At 36.0% G+C, this 16,126-nt stretch overlaps 1 protein-coding gene across 12 annotated transcripts in view; it reads left to right on the top strand.

Annotated features, from left to right (window-relative positions):
• Window positions 1–12,448: 12,448 nt before the first annotated feature.
• LOC126765052 (voltage-dependent L-type calcium channel subunit beta-2) overlaps window positions 12,449–16,126 on the top strand; it is a 259,846-nt gene continuing 256,168 nt past the window's right edge. For 3 of the 12 annotated variants that reach the window (XM_050482649.1, XM_050482648.1, XM_050482650.1), the window contains exon 1: window positions 12,494–12,616. The gene's annotated coding sequence lies outside the window, so the exon portion shown is untranslated. The other 9 variants (XM_050482640.1, XM_050482639.1, XM_050482645.1 and 6 more) reach the window with 7 other exon arrangements.

The raw sequence follows: 16,126 nt of genomic DNA, 5'->3' as shown, positions 1-16,126 counted from the left end.
GGGGCCGACGGATTACCGGCCGAGCTATTCAACCACGGCGGCGAAGAACTGATAAGGAGCATGTATCAGCTTCTTTGTAAAATATGGTCGGCCGAAAGCATGCCCAACGATTGGAATTTAAGTGTGCTATGCCAAATCCATAGGAAAGGTGACCCCACAATCTGCGCCAACTACCGTGGGATTAGCCTCCTCAACATCGCGTTTAAGGTTCTATCGAGCGTATTGCGTGAAAGATTAAATACCACTGTCAACAAACTGATTGGACCTTATAAGTGTGGCTTCAGACCTGGAAATTCAACAACCGACCAGATATTCACCATGCGCCAAATCTTGGAAAAGACCCGTGAAAGAAGAACCGACACACACCACCTCTTCGTCGATTTCAAAGCTGCTTTCGACAACACCAAAAGGAGCTGCCTTTGAGCAACACCTAAAGCGCCGTCCGAATCGGGAAGGACCTCTCCGAACCGTTCGATACCAAACGAGGTTTCAGACAAGGCGATTCCCTATCGTGTGACTTTTTCAACCTGCTTCTGGAGAAAATAGTTCGAGCTACAGAACTTAATAGAGAAGGTACCATCTTTTATAAGAGTGTACAGCTGCTGGCGTATGCCGATGATATTGCTATCATCGGCCTCAACACCTGCGCCGTTAGTTCTGCTTTCTCCAGACTGGACAAGAAGCAAAACAAATGGGTCTGGTAGTGAAGCAAAAGACAAATGGTCATCAAACAAACAGTCTGCACTCGCGACTTGGCAACGATAACTGTGAAGTCAAGATAAATATCTTTGAACCAGTAAACATCAAAAATTCAACGCAGGATAACTCTTGCCACTCTCGCGACTTGGAAGCACTCACGTCCTCTCTCGACAGTCAATATAATTATGCATATGGTACAGAGGCTGTGTCAAGTCGTAGAGAATTTGCGAAAGATCTATCTTTGCCGTTGCGGCGAAACACGATGGAACGATGAGCTGTACGAGATATACGACGACATTGACAATGTCAACCTAGAAATTCACAGCGGCTAGGATAACCGAATGCGGAAACAGGTGCTCTTATTCGACGCTGATACGAGGTGGAGTCCTCTCGCTTGGAATACAAAACGAAACGACTTTAAGTTAATCGGCTATAATTTGCGGTGTCTGTAAGAAGAAGAACTCGCTTCATTCATAAAAGTCATTGTCTCCTCGAACATGCATTTGACCAAAAAACATACATATTTACCTAACATCGCACCGTGAACCTTCTCTACGATATTTACGTGCAAGCTCCGTTGTCGCAAAAATATAATTGCAACCCTGTTTTAGCTGTCATTTTACTTAAATTCATATTTTGATGTTAAATTGTTGAGGAAGGTAAATTTTAAATAGATTTTATAATTTCTATTTAAATTATAAAGATTTGTTATAGTTTTTTTGTTAAGAATGAATACAGAATGTGCGCCAATTCACAATAGCCATGCACAATAGTCATTTACAATAAATTGACCGAATCAGCCGTTCATATATCACCAGATTCTGCAATGGGTGCTCTCGTGCCTTTGTATATTTCGGTATGGGATTTTTGCAATCTGCAATCTTGCAAGAGCAAGAGAATACCCCTAATAATTTGCGAAAAGGCGTCGGGTAGGTAGATTGGAGCAAATGTAGCGCATGCCTTGAAGTCTTGAAGGGTAGTTTTCAGCTCTCAAGAAATGTAAAAACTTCATATAAAAAAAAACGCTTAAGAAATTGTCAAGAAAATTTCCTGCGGTAAATTTTCTTATGCTAATATGCAGCTCTGAAGAAATCTAGTACCAATTTTTAATAAGTTTTTTAATAAAATACGAATATGACATTCGCTGTTTCTGCTAAGAAACTTGAAATCAACAATTGTCTCTTGAAGGAAATTTAAAATAATCGCTAAATTCATCTTAAATGAGTTAAAATTATTATTATGAAGTATATATAGTTGCATAAAACTTGTCAATCATCAACAACATTCCTTAAATCTCAATGAAAATATTTATTTTACTACACACACACATGCATACTATACACTCAAAGTTTATTTTCTTTAATAATAAGGAATTTTTTTCTTGAGCTCTTCGAAATTTTAATAAAAATGGATACCGGGATTCTGTAACCCGTCTCTAGTCTTTATTTGAGACATTTTGAGGTAAAGTCTCAATTTGTGACTAGTTACTATCCACTAAACTGTCTCTAGCGCTAGCCTCAAAAATTGCCTCAAATTTGAGACCTGATAGTTGGCAGGTCACAAAACTAAATAGAACTCTTTTCTGCAAATTCGCAATATTATTAATTCTTTTCGAAATGAAAAGTTTTAGTGAAGCGATTGAATATTGTTGAGTGAAAAGATTTGAATCATTTCTAAAGAAATATATCGGCCTATTGATAATAAAATTGTCATTTTGAATATACTGAATAGAGATCATCATTGATATTAATCGATTGTCGGTTTTATATATTTTGTAGCAACCCAAACACGAAAAGGTTAAAAATAAATCAATTTTACATAAATTTCGTAAATATTATGAAACAAAGTCAACATATATTTTTAATTTAATTGGTAATTATGATTTTTTCATAAGTTACTAACTGTCAAACGTATTGAGCATTTGCAAGCATACTATAATCATTTGCGCAAAGGCGTAGGGTAGGTAGGTTCGAGCCAGTGGCGTAGCTTTAACTTCGGGTGCCCGGGGTCAAGGATGTTCTGCCGGCCCCCTTTATCTACCTACCTACAATTTTCATGGTCTTCGATATTAAGTATATAAAATTTAGGAACTAGAAGCCACGCAAATTCTGAAGTTCCAAAATTCTCACAATACGGTTTTTAAGGAAATTGATAGTAAATTTACAAGACATCTTATTAAAAGCCATAGAAAAAACCCATTTTCGCCCTATATCTTGTACACTTTTGAAACAATTTGCAGGAATTTTTGCCCGAATTGGAGTTTTTAAATACCATTTTTGAAAATTTGGAGAAATAAAAGTATTTGTTACATTCAAGACATAGGATAACTGTGAGAGTGACACGTCGCTAGACAAAGCTAGAAAAGTGCATCTTTAAGTTCTTTCACTATTTTTAAGAAAGATATAAGCCAAAAGATAAAAGACAAATTCAAAGACTGAAGAGTATCCGAGTAAAAATTTATATTTTTCATTGTTATTCAGATTATTATATTGTGAGTGCACAACTCTTTATCTTTTATAATAAATTTTGTAAAAAAATTTGTTGAAGTATTTTTCTGAATATTAAAAAAGACGTTGCGCCCGGGGCGACGGCCCCCTTCGCCCCAGCTAGCTACGCCACTGGTTCGACCTGATGTAGCGAAATGCCGTAGAGTAGGTAGCTGATGTAGCGCATGTTTTGAGCTCTTGAACTCCTTAAATCTTTCATGTAGAAAATAAAAAAAGGATAAAGATGCTTTTTTCACAAATGTATTTCTGGGAAAAATAAGAAGTCATATTTTTAGACTACTATATAATAATTGCGGCATAAATTTTATATGACAATTAAAATAATAAATTAAAAATGAGGAATGATATTTTGATTTATGCATGTATAAGTTCATTAAATTTAAAACTTCGCTCATTCCCAACCCATTTTGCATAATTTTTCTGTAAATTAATAATATTAAACTAAATATTAATTTTTTGGAAAAATGTTATTTTAAAAATGTACTTTATTTCTATAATATAACACAACCGTCTTAATACTCGCTTTACTAAATTTCATATTACCGAAATGAAAATGCCGTCGGCATATGTGCAAATGGGATATGTTGCCTCTTCGAAATTTTCATAGAAATGAAAACTGCGCTGTCAAACTGCTGAAGTGACAGCTTATAGCTTATACCATGTTCAGACCAAAAATTTAGAAGATTAGATTATATTTAAGCATTTCATAAGCCAACAGTGTTCTCAAGGCCGTTAGAAAGATCAAAAAACAGCTGTTATTGTCATTCAAGGATTCACATCGCTTAATATTTATCAAACGAAAAGATTGTCATATAGTATTTTGAAATAAAAAAACCGCTTTTTTAAATATTTTCCATATAATAGAAATAATGGATGCATTTTTTCATTTGTTAAGTCGATTTTCTGATGAAATTAAATTCATTGCTTTAAAAAAATTTGTTTGTTTACATTTTTTTCCCTTTGTAGTGCCTAAATCAGCTGTGATAATGTAACAGATTTCCAGTGCTGACAAGTAGATTGCGCAAAATCAGAGTCACACAGAGAGATTTAGCGTGAATCAGTTTCAAATCATTTCAATAAAGTGATTTGGAACTGTCATTTTTGTATGACGAAATCTTGATAAATTTTTAAGATTAGTGGAATAATCCATTCAACAGCCGAAATCATGTGATTAAGTGTCGGTCTGAACATGGTATTACGATATATGGCAAACTAGTTAGTATTCTATATCTAGTAAGCTATGAGCAATGTGGAGTCTCCACAGGCAATAGACACGACGATACAGGTAGCAGCGCTATTACACGAGGCAACTTTTGTTGCGGCAACTCTTGGTTTATAGGCGAGGGGGCGACGAGGAGAGGGGAATCGCGCCGAGTTTCCAGTGTTCAGCAACTCGCTTTGTGTTCTTATTCGTAACAGTTCGCTGCGACGTTTTTCGGCATTCGTGTTCTTTCTTTCGTAGTACATAATTTCATTTGCGAATCTTTTTTTGAAATTAATATTTTGAATAAATTTAAAAAATTTAATTTCATCTTTTGGTAAATAATTTGCAAATATATATACATATTTACATAATATAATATAAATATTTTAGAAAATGGAGTATGACGAAAAAATCTAATTAATTAAAGATATTGTGAAATGTATGCAGCAAAAAACGCACGCCACCAAACACAAAGAAAGTTCGACGTCGAGAAGCTGCAATCATAACAGACAGCCGAACGATTTTCTACTCGGCTTGCACTCCTACTCTCTGAAAGCACTCGTCAACAACTCGGTATAAGGAAACTGTGGGACGGCATTTCAAACTCCTTACGTACAGCTGCAACCGAAACCATTGGTTTTCGGAAAGTGCAAAAGAACAGCTGGTACGACGAAGAGTGCCGTGTCGCAGCGGAGAGAAAACAGACTGCCTACCTCGCAACGTTACGATCGACCACTACACGTGCGGGATGGGATAGATACCGAGAGTTGAAGAGGGAAGCGAGACGCCTTTTCAGACAGAAGAAGAAAGAGGCCGAAATGCGTGAGTACGAAGAGCTTGATAAGCTGGCCGACAGGGGTAATGCTCGAAAATTCTACGAAAAAATGCGGCGGCTTACAGAAGGTTTCAAGACCGGAGCATACTCTTGTAGAACCCCCAAAGGTGATCTAGTCACTGATGCCCAGAGCATACTTAAATAATGGAGGGAACACGTCTCCAGCCTGCTGAATGGGAGTGAACGCACAACACCAGGAGAAGGCGAACCCGATTCCCCAATCGATGACGATGGAGCAGACGTTCCATTACCCGACCATGAAGAAGTTCGAATAGCAATTGCCCGCCTGAAGAACAACAAAGCGGCAGGGGCCGACGGATTACCGGCCGAGCTATTCAACCACGGCGGCGAAGAACTGATAAGGAGCATGTATCAGCTTCTTTGTAAAATATGGTCGGCCGAAAGCATGCCCAACGATTGGAATTTAAGTGTGCTATGCCAAATCCATAGGAAAGGTGACCCCACAATCTGCGCCAACTACCGTGGGATTAGCCTCCTCAACATCGCGTTTAAGGTTCTATCGAGCGTATTGTGTGAAAGATTAAATACCACTGTCAACAAACTGATTGGACCTTATAAGTGTGGCTTCAGACCTGGAAATTCAACAACCGACCAGATATTCACCATGCGCCAAATCTTGGAAAAGACCCGTGAAAGAAGAACCGACACACACCACCTCTTCGTCGATTTCAAAGCTGCTTTCGACAACACGAAAAGGAGCTGCCTTTATGCCGCGACGTCTGAACTTGGTATCCCCGCAAAACTAATACGGCTGTGTAAGCTGACGTTGAGCAACACCAAAAGCGCCGTCCGAATCGGGAAGGACCTCTCCGAACCGTTCGATACCAAACGAGGTTTCAGACAAGGCGATTCCCTATCGTGTGACTTTTTCAACCTGCTTCTGGAGAAAATAGTTCGAGCTACAGAACTTAATAGAGAAGGTACCATCTTTTATAAGAGTGTACAGCTGCTGGCGTATGCCGATGATATTGATATCATCGGCCTTAACACCCGCGCCGTTAGTTCTGCTTTCTCCAGACTGGACAAGGAAGCAAAACAAATGGGTCTGGTAGTGAACGAGGGCAAGACGAAATATCTCCTGTCATCAAACAAACAGTCGTCGCACTCGCGACTTGGCACTCACGTCACTGTTGACAGTCATAACTGTGAAGTCGTAGATAATTTCGTCTATCTTTGAACCAGCGTAAACACCACCACCAATGTCAGCCTAGAAATTCAACGCAGGATAACTCTTGCCAACAGGTGCTCTTTCGGACTGAGTAGGTAATTGAGAAGCAAAGTCCTCTCTCGACAAACAAAAACCAAACTCTTTAAGTCAATCATAATTATGCTATATGGTGCAGAGGCTTGGGCGATGTCAATAACTGATGTGTCGACGTTGCGTGTTTGCGAGAGAAAAGTTCTGCGAAAGATTTATGGTCCTTTGCGCGTTGGCCACGGCGAATATCGCATTCGATGGAACGATGAGCTGTACGAGATATACGACGACATTGACATAGTTCAACGAATTAAAAGACAGCGGCTACGCTGGCTAGGTCATGTTGTCCGAATGGACGGAAACACTCCAGCTCTGAAAGTATTCGACGCTGTACCCGCCGGGGGAAGCTGAGGAAGATGAAGACCTCCACTCCGTTAGAAGGACGAGGTGGAGAAGGACCTGGCTACGCTTGGAATATCCAATTGGCGCCACGTAGCGAAAAGAAGAAACGACTGTCGCGCTGTTGTTAACTCGGCTATAATCGCATAAGCGGTGTCTACGCCAATTAAGAAGAAGAAGAACTCGCTTCATTCATAAAAGCAAACATCATTGTCTCCTCGAACATGCATTTGCCTCTTTTCGCGACGAAGGCATAAGCTAAAAATAATAAATTGAACAACTGTCCGATGTTCCTCTAAAAGGAAAACTGACAACCCCGCAAACTTGCAAAAGCTTTTGTCGATTTAAAATATATTCAATTCTTAAATATTTTCCCGCGGTTCGCAAAATTCTTCGTCGATATGTATACAAGCTCATACATAAACATACATATTTACCTAACATCGCACCGTGAACCTTCTCTACGAACCTTTCCATTCTCTGACACAACCAAGGTCGTAGAAAGATGTTAAAGGGCCTGGCCCAAGGCTGGCTGGCTTTAATTGCTTTGCTGTGGGAACTACCAAAACTGAATAGAACTATACTTTAGCATATGAAACGAGACCAAATGTACTCTTGCTTCAAGCGCTTAAAGTTTCAAATAGCTCTATGTTCTATTTGCCAGCGCTTTTGAAAATAGATTTTATAACTATAGTTGCCAGTCGGTACTTTTTTCTTTCTATAATGGCACACAACATTTTATCACATAACCATTTATTTGCTAAAAAGTAGTTCAATTAAATTTAAAAAAATACTTAAACTATTACTGTTTTGTTTGGCGTTTTGATCCGCAAGATATTAAGTAAGTGGCAACCGTGCTTTGAGCTCTGACAGCGCTCAAAGCGTTTATTTGGTCATACAAGCATTTAAAGTACGAAAAGTCAACGATACCAAGTAAAGCCTGCCAGCCTGGACCTTACGGAGCATCTCGACAGGCTAAAGTTTATGGCATACTAACTGTCAAATTTATTTCCATTGCCGTTGCTAAATCTGTATGTGGGTATTTGTATGATAACATAATAGGGGTATTCTCTTGCTCTTGCAAAACCCTTGCACGGTGCAAGAATTGCATATATTTCCTCGTGGTGCACCGGCACAACAACAAACGCACGCAGAGAATTATTTGCAATGGCTGTAAAATATGTCAGACCAAAACCTATGTATATTTACGTGCAATGTCACGCAAAAATATAATTGCAACCCTGTTTTAGCTGTCATTTTACTTAAATTCATATTTTGATGTTAAATTGTTGAGGAAGGTAAATTTTAAATAGATTTTATAATTTCTATTTAAATTATAAAGATTTGTTATAGTTTTTTTGTTAAGAATGAATACAGAATGTGCGCCAATTCACAATAGCCATGCACAATAGTCATTTACAATAAATTGACCGAATCAGCCGTTCATATATCACCAGATTCTGCAATGGGTGCTCTCGTGCCTTTGTTTATTTCGGTATGGGATTTTTGCAATCTGCAATCTTGCAAGAGCAAGAGAATACCCCTAATAATTTGCGAAAAGGCGTCGGGTAGGTAGATTGGAGCAAATGTAGCGCATGCCTTGAGGTTTTGAAGGGTAGTTTTCAGCTCTCAAGAAATGTAAAAACTTCATATAAAAAAACGCTTAAGAAATTGTCAAGAAAATTTCCTGCGGTAAATTTTCTTATGCTAATATGCAGCTCTGAAGAAATCTAGTACCAATTTTTAATAAGTTTTTTAATAAAATACGAATATGACATTCGCTGTTTCTGCTAAGAAACTTGAAATCAACAATTGTCTCTTGAAGGAAATTTAAAATAATCGCTAAATTCATCTTAAATGAGTTAAAATTATTATTATGAAGTATATATAGTTGCATAAAACTTGTCAATCATCAACAACATTCCTTAAATCTCAATGAAAATATTTATTTTACTACACACACACATGCATACTATACACTCAAAGTTTATTTTCTTTAATAATAAGGAATTTTTTTCTTGAGCTCTTCGAAATTTTAATAAAAATGGATACCGGGATTCTGTAACCCGTCTCTAGTCTCTATTTGAGACATTTTGAGGTAAAGTCTCAATTTGTGACTAGTTACTATCCACTAAACTGTCTCTAGCGCTAGCCTCAAAAATTGCCTCAAATTTGAGACCTGATAGTTGGCAGGTCACAAAACTAAATAGAACTCTTGTCTGCCATTTTGAATATACTGAATAGAGATCATCATTGATATTAATCGATTGTCGGTTTTATATATTTTGTAGCAACCCAAACACGAAAAGGTTAAAAATAAATCAATTTTACATAAATTTCGTAAATATTATGAAACAAAGTCAACATATATTTTTAATTTAATTGGTAATTATGATTTTTTCATAAGTTACTAACTGTCAAACGTATTGGGCATTTGCAAGCATACTATAATCATTTGCGCAAAGGCGTAGGGTAGGTAAGTTCGAGCCAGTGGCTTTAACTTCGGGTGCCCGGGGTCAAGGATGTTCTGCCGGCCCCCTTTATCTACCTACCTACAATTTTCATGGTCTTCGATATTAAGTATATAAAATTTAGGAACTAGAAGCCACGCAAATTCTGAAGTTCCAAAATTCTCACAATACGGTTTTTAAGGAAATTGATAGTAAATTTACAAGACATCTTATTAAAAGCCATAGAAAAAAACCCATTTTCGCCCTATATCTTGTACACTTTTGAAACAATTTGCAGGAATTTTTGCCCGAATTGGAGTTTTTAAATACCATTTTTGAAAATTTGGAGAAATAAAAGTATTTGTTACATTCAAGACATAGGATAACTGTGAGAGTGACACGTCGCTAGACAAAGCTAGAAAAGTGCATCTTTAAGTTCTTTCACTATTTTTAAGAAAGATATAAGCCAAAAGATAAAAGACAAATTCAAAGACTGAAGAGTATCCGAGTAAAAATTAATATTTTTCATTGTTATTCAGATTATTATATTGTGAGTGCACAACTCTTTATCTTTTATAATAAATTTTGTAAAAAAATTTGTTGAAGTATTTTTCTGAATATTAAAAAACAGCGAAAATCGTTTTGCCGCCCCCAAGACGTTGCGCCCGGGGCGACGGCCCCCTTCGCCCCAGCTAGCTACGCCACTGGTTCGACCTGATGTAGCGAAATGCCGTAGAGTAGGTAGCTGATGTAGCGCATGTTTTGAGCTCTTGAACTCCTTAAATCTTTCATGTGGAAAATAAAAAAAGGATAAAGATGCTTTTTTCACAAATGTATTTCTGGGAAAAATAAGAAGTCATATTTTTAGACTACTATATAATAATTGGTATAAATTTTATATGACAATTAAAATAATAAATTAAAAATGAGGAATGATATTTTGATTTATGCATGTATAAGTTCATTAAATTTAAAACTTCGCTCATTCCCAGCCCATTTTGCATAATTTTTCTGTAAATTAATAATATTAAACTAAATATTAATTTTTGGAAAAATGTTATTTTAAAAATGTATTTTATTTCTATAATATAACACAACCGTCTTAACACTCGCTTTACTAAATTTCATATTACCGAAATGAAAATGCCGTCGGCATATGTGCAAATGGGATATGTTGCCTCTTCGAAATTTTCATAGAAATTTGTCAAACTGCTGAAGTGACAGCTATAGCTTATACCATGTTCAGACCAAAAATAAATTATTATATGCCAATTAAAATAATAAAAAAAATGTCATTCAAGGAATGATATTTATCAAAAGAAAAGATTTCATAATATTTTGAAATAAAAAAACGGCTTTTTTAAATATTTTCCATATAATAGAAATAATGGATGCATTTTTTCATTTGTTGAGTCGATTTTCTGATGAAATTAAATTCATTGCTTTAAAAAATTTGTTTGTTTACATTTTTTTCCCTTTGTAGTGCCTAAATCAGCTGTGATAAAGTAACAGATTTCCAGTGCTGACAAGTAGATTGCGCAAAATCAGAGTCACACAGAGAGATTTAGCGTGAATCAGTTTCAAATCATTTCAATGAAGTGATTTGGAACTGTCATTTTTGTATGACGAAATCTTGATAAATTTTTAAGATTAGTGGAATAATCCATTCAACAGCCGAAATCATGTGATTAAGTGTCGGTCTGAACATGGTATTACGATATATGGCAAACTAGTCAGTATTCTATATCTAGTAAGCTATGAGCAATGTGGAGTCTCCACAGGCAATAGACACGGCATGCAGGTAGCAGCGCTATTACACGAGGCAACTTTTGTTGCGGCAACTCTTGTTGCGGCAACTCTTGGTTTATAGGCGAGGGGGCGACGAGGAGAGGGGAATCGCGCCGAGTTTCCAGTGTTCAGCAACTCGCTTTGTGTTCTTATTCGTAACAGTTCGCTGCGACGTTTTTCGGCATTCGTGTTCTTTCTTTCGTAGTACATAGTTGCATTTGCGAATCTTTTTTTGAATATTTTTAAAAAATTTAATTTCATCTTTTGGTAAGTAATTTGCAAATATGTATACATATTTACATAATATAATATAAATATTTTAGAAAATGGAATATGACGATAAAATCTAATTAATTAAAGATATTGTGAAATGTATGGAGGAAGCCATACAATTTGATTCAGACGATAGTAAAACGGTGATATATGTTTGTTTTAATAAATAAATGTATTTCTTAATTGACAGAGCTGATTAATATATGTGATAGAGTGGCCCAAATACCTATAAGGAAAAAGAAACGACAATGGGTTAAAGTAAAGTGAAAGGGAATGAGAAAAAAACTCGAACAGAGTTGCGCAACACATGCTGCTCGCACATGAATCGCCCGAGAATTAGCAACAGAAGTTGCTTCATGTAATAGCGCGCTAGTATTTTATAAATTCTATCCTGTCGAGATGCCCCGTTAAGAATTGAGTCAAATGAAGTGGTGAACACATAGAGCGCGACAAACTGCAGCAGCACGACAGTGAACTGAAAACGTCGTTGTTCATATTACTACATGTACATTTTGAGAAGCAACAACAGCACAATGGCCGGCATGTACACAAAACAACGCAGTTGTCCATTTTGTATGTACACAATTTCGTTGTGGCCATACTAATTCCTTTCACTTCAATGAAATTTTAATATTTTGTAAAAATGAAATTTTTTATGCAAAAAATAAGTAAATAGGTAAATTTTTGCTTTAAATTATCAATTGTTATTACAAATGATATAATAGGGCTATAATATAGCTATTTTATGCTTTTATTTGTAAAATAACGTCAAGTTTGTTAGAGCTGTGAATAATTTTACATTTTACATATTAGTGGCATCACCACTCTACCTCCTCTTTCTATCTTCCATTCTACTGTCGACTCTACTGTCGTCCTACTGTCGTTGGCAAAAATAGGAGGATATTGAAGTTAGCGAGAACGACAACTGTCGGCCTGCAGTCGTGTAGTCGTGCAGCTGACAAAATAACACTGCCTTTAAGAACGTGTGTATTTTATTATTTGACAGATGTAGTTTGCAGTCTGTCGCTCTCTATGTGTTCAGCGCTTGAGTAAAACTTAACAAAACAAAAGTTGCTGCGTTTAAACAGAGACTTTCACTACGTACCGAGGAACGTTATGTCAGTAATAAATAGATGTGCGTTTATGGAAGTCGATTCAATGTGAAATGTGCGGTATATATTACAATTTCGGTTAAGATATAATATTAAATAAATCATATTCTGTCTTTGTACCATATCAGAAGTAAATAAAATTGTTTAAAGAGTGAATTAATATTTTTTAAACGGAATTCTTAAGGATTTATAAACTACTAACTAAACTAAAAATCAATAATAGAGAACAAAGTGAATGTGTCTTGTGAAATATCTGATAACAATAATAATTAGTGGTATAGTGGAAAATTTGGGGAAACTTTAGTATACCATCCCACGATATCAGGGTTAAAAGTGGTATGGTTTGATAGTGCTGATGCTCCAGATTAAGAATATATATAATTATTGCCGCCGCAAACTTATAGTTTTCGAGATATTTGCATTTAAAGTTGAAAATTTTGCAAATTTAATTTTGCAATTTCTCGACTTATGGTTAGTTTTTCTTCCGTATTATGCTCTTTTTGTACACTTACAATTCACTACAATATTTCTACATATTTATTTTTTATTAATATTTTAGATATTTGCTTAAAATAAGCATTTTATATTTTACATAAATATTACTACACGCACAATAACTATAAGTGTTCCGTGTTGTCAAATAATAAGTATTGCCATATCTACACATTTATCAAACGAATAAAAAATAGGTTTATACGCCAAATACATAAATCATTATCCTTTTTCTTGCTATATCATGACTTTTAACCCTGAAATCGTGGGATGGTATACTAAAGCCGACCCTAGATTCATACCCTACGGTGCAGTATACAATTTTATTTTCAAATTGGCACCGCTCCGCTCATTATTGTAAGAGATACTTTTCCTTTCTTGTTATTGAGTAGGAATGGAAAGAGGCAACCAAACTGTCCAAATGAATGTAAACAAGCACTGGGTAAATTTTAGAATAGCATTACCCGATTTCGGGGTTAAAATGGGTATCAACGGATAGAGGAGGGGGAATGTTCGTTCCAGTATACCTTTTTGAAGAGGTTTTGTGCAAAGGGGGAAGCGGATGGGGGCTTGCTACCCCCCTCATTTGAAAGGTAATGAATGGAGCTTTTGAATAATAGCACGGGTTGGGTTTACTTTAGTATCTCATTTTCATTGCTTATTCCTCTTAAATGCATGCACGAATTTTTTTAAATTTATATAGCACGGATAGCCAATGAATTAAACTTTGGTTCAAATGTAAATTTATTGTTAAATGTTAATTGGTTTTTTAGATATAAGCAAGCAAAAAACGCACATTTTCACATTTGCTCAAACAATGGCTCTCTTCTTTTGAAGTTTTTGTTGCACTGCTTGCAAAAAATTTAACCAATTTAACACACATACATTCTTTGAAATATATTTAATTGAATTAATGATAAATTATGAATTTTAAGTTGCAATTTTATGTACAATTTAATAAATAAAACAGCTTTAAATTACGTGTTATACTGTTCCTTTAAATGTAAGCAAAATTACTGAATTTGAACTGTCAAACGACGAAGAAAATAAGCACAAAAGGAAGACAGTAATAACCCAAGAAATCAAAATGGTAGGTCTTATATACATTTGGGTTACTTTACATAGGACTCGTTTCGGATCGAAGGTTGAAAGTATTAACAAAATACGTCCATATAACGAAAAAAAATCGCGCGATTTTTTATTCCAAATTTTCGCCTGCGGCGCTTGTTTCAATGTAATATATTATACTGAAAATATAATGAAAATTTGGAATAAAAAATCGCGCGATTTTTTATTCAAAATTTTCGTTATATGGACGTAATATATTGCCCACTTTTCAGGGTCTTGTATAAATGGTTGGTTGGGTTATCTTGGTATTACCGATACATATACAATTTTTAATTTTCAGTGTTTTTATTATTTAAATAAAGTGGATTTCCACTTTAATTCATTGAAATAATAAAAATAATAAACGCGTATGCGTAAAAATAGATACATTTTATAATAATTAGTGAAAATTGTATGGAAAAACTGCGATTTTACACCATTTTCAGGAGGCTGCCCTAGAGCCCCCCGTGGTCCTAGGGGGGGGAAGGGTGCTATTATTCAAAAGCTCCATTCATTACCTTTCAAATGAGGGGGGTAGCAAGCCCCCAGCCCCCTCCCAAATTGCGCAAAACCTCTTCAAAATGAGATACTAAACTAAACATTCCCCAATAGCACCCTTCCCCCCTAGGACCACGGGGGCTCTAGGGCTGCCTCCTGGAAATGGTGTAAAAACGTAGTTTTTCCGTACAATTTTCACTAATTATTATAAAATTTATGTATTTTTACGCATAGAGTGACTTTGTTTATTATTTTAATGAATTAAAATGGAAATCCACTTTATTTAAATAATAAAAACACTGAAAATTAAAAATTGTATATGTGTCGGTAATAATGCATACCCTCTTCAGACCCGAGCATGATCTAAACATGGTTTTAATGTATTTTTTTGGTTTTTTGTAGTTGTGGAGGTATAAAAAAAAACACATGCTTTGAAAGATATAAACATTTTTATTTGTAAGTATGGAAAAAATGGGTTGCACATATGTGTACTTCAGGTCTCACTTAGGTTATTTCGAGTTGAGATTTTTCATGGTGTGATAGTCTTCAAAACAATTATTTTTTAAAATACATAGGTAGATATTACATTTTACACAAATGGTGCGGCAACATGAAGAGCACTTCGGATGACGACATTTTGAGGCGAAGTTATTGTCTACGAATCTCGGCTGATGACCAACATTGTCCAGTCTAGTTTCGGTTTGTGGCTGTGCGATAATCTGGCGGCGTTTCTTTGCAGGAGGCTCATCATCATAGTCTAATTCATTGTCTGTAACATTCAAACGGGATCTTTTAGAGGCACTGGTGCTGGCACGAGAAGTGGTTCCAGGAAGTTCAACTCTTCCGCCTGCATAGTTCATCATCGCTTTGGCCAGATTAAGTCTGTATGGGAGTAGTTCTAATTTGTCCTTGCGTTGCATGTCTTCTTCAGCACAGCAACGCCTGTACATAATCCAACAATTGAAGGCAATTAGGTCAAGGAAATGACTGAAAGTTCTAACTGTCCATTTATCTCAGTCAGAAAAATGTCATTATTTTTTTGTAGCAAAAGCTCGGCCAGTTTTAGACTAGTAAAAAACCTGTCGGTGTACAGGACACAGCTGTTTACAATTGTGCGACAGTGTTTTTCTACCATGCCTGCTCCTAGTCCAAGAGTATTTTTGCCAACATAAATCTCAAAATCCAACACCAGCCCATCTCGGGCAGCCAGTACAAAGTTCTTAAGACCAAGAGGATTTGGCTTAGAAGGCACATATTGGCGAAATTCACATCGTCATGAAAATGGAATTATTTTTCCGTCTATGGACATATGCTTAACCGTGAAAACTTATGGCATCTCTTCAAAATGGGGTATATTAGTGGTCTTATTTTCCATAGTTTGTCATCAGCATTTGGCTTATTTAGATCTACAAAGTGTAGATAATTTCGAAGCTCAAAAAATCTGTCTCGGTTCATTGTATCCGCAATAATAGGCACACATAACTCTCTATTCCAGTAAAGCTTACCTTGAGGATATTTGAGGTTGCCCATCATCAAGTGCACG

The sequence above is a fragment of the Bactrocera neohumeralis genome, unplaced genomic scaffold (genome assembly GCF_024586455.1).
Source record: "Bactrocera neohumeralis isolate Rockhampton unplaced genomic scaffold, APGP_CSIRO_Bneo_wtdbg2-racon-allhic-juicebox.fasta_v2 cluster10, whole genome shotgun sequence".
NCBI lineage: Eukaryota > Metazoa > Arthropoda > Insecta > Diptera > Tephritidae > Bactrocera > Bactrocera neohumeralis.
This window is presented reverse-complemented; position numbering and strand designations above follow the sequence as displayed.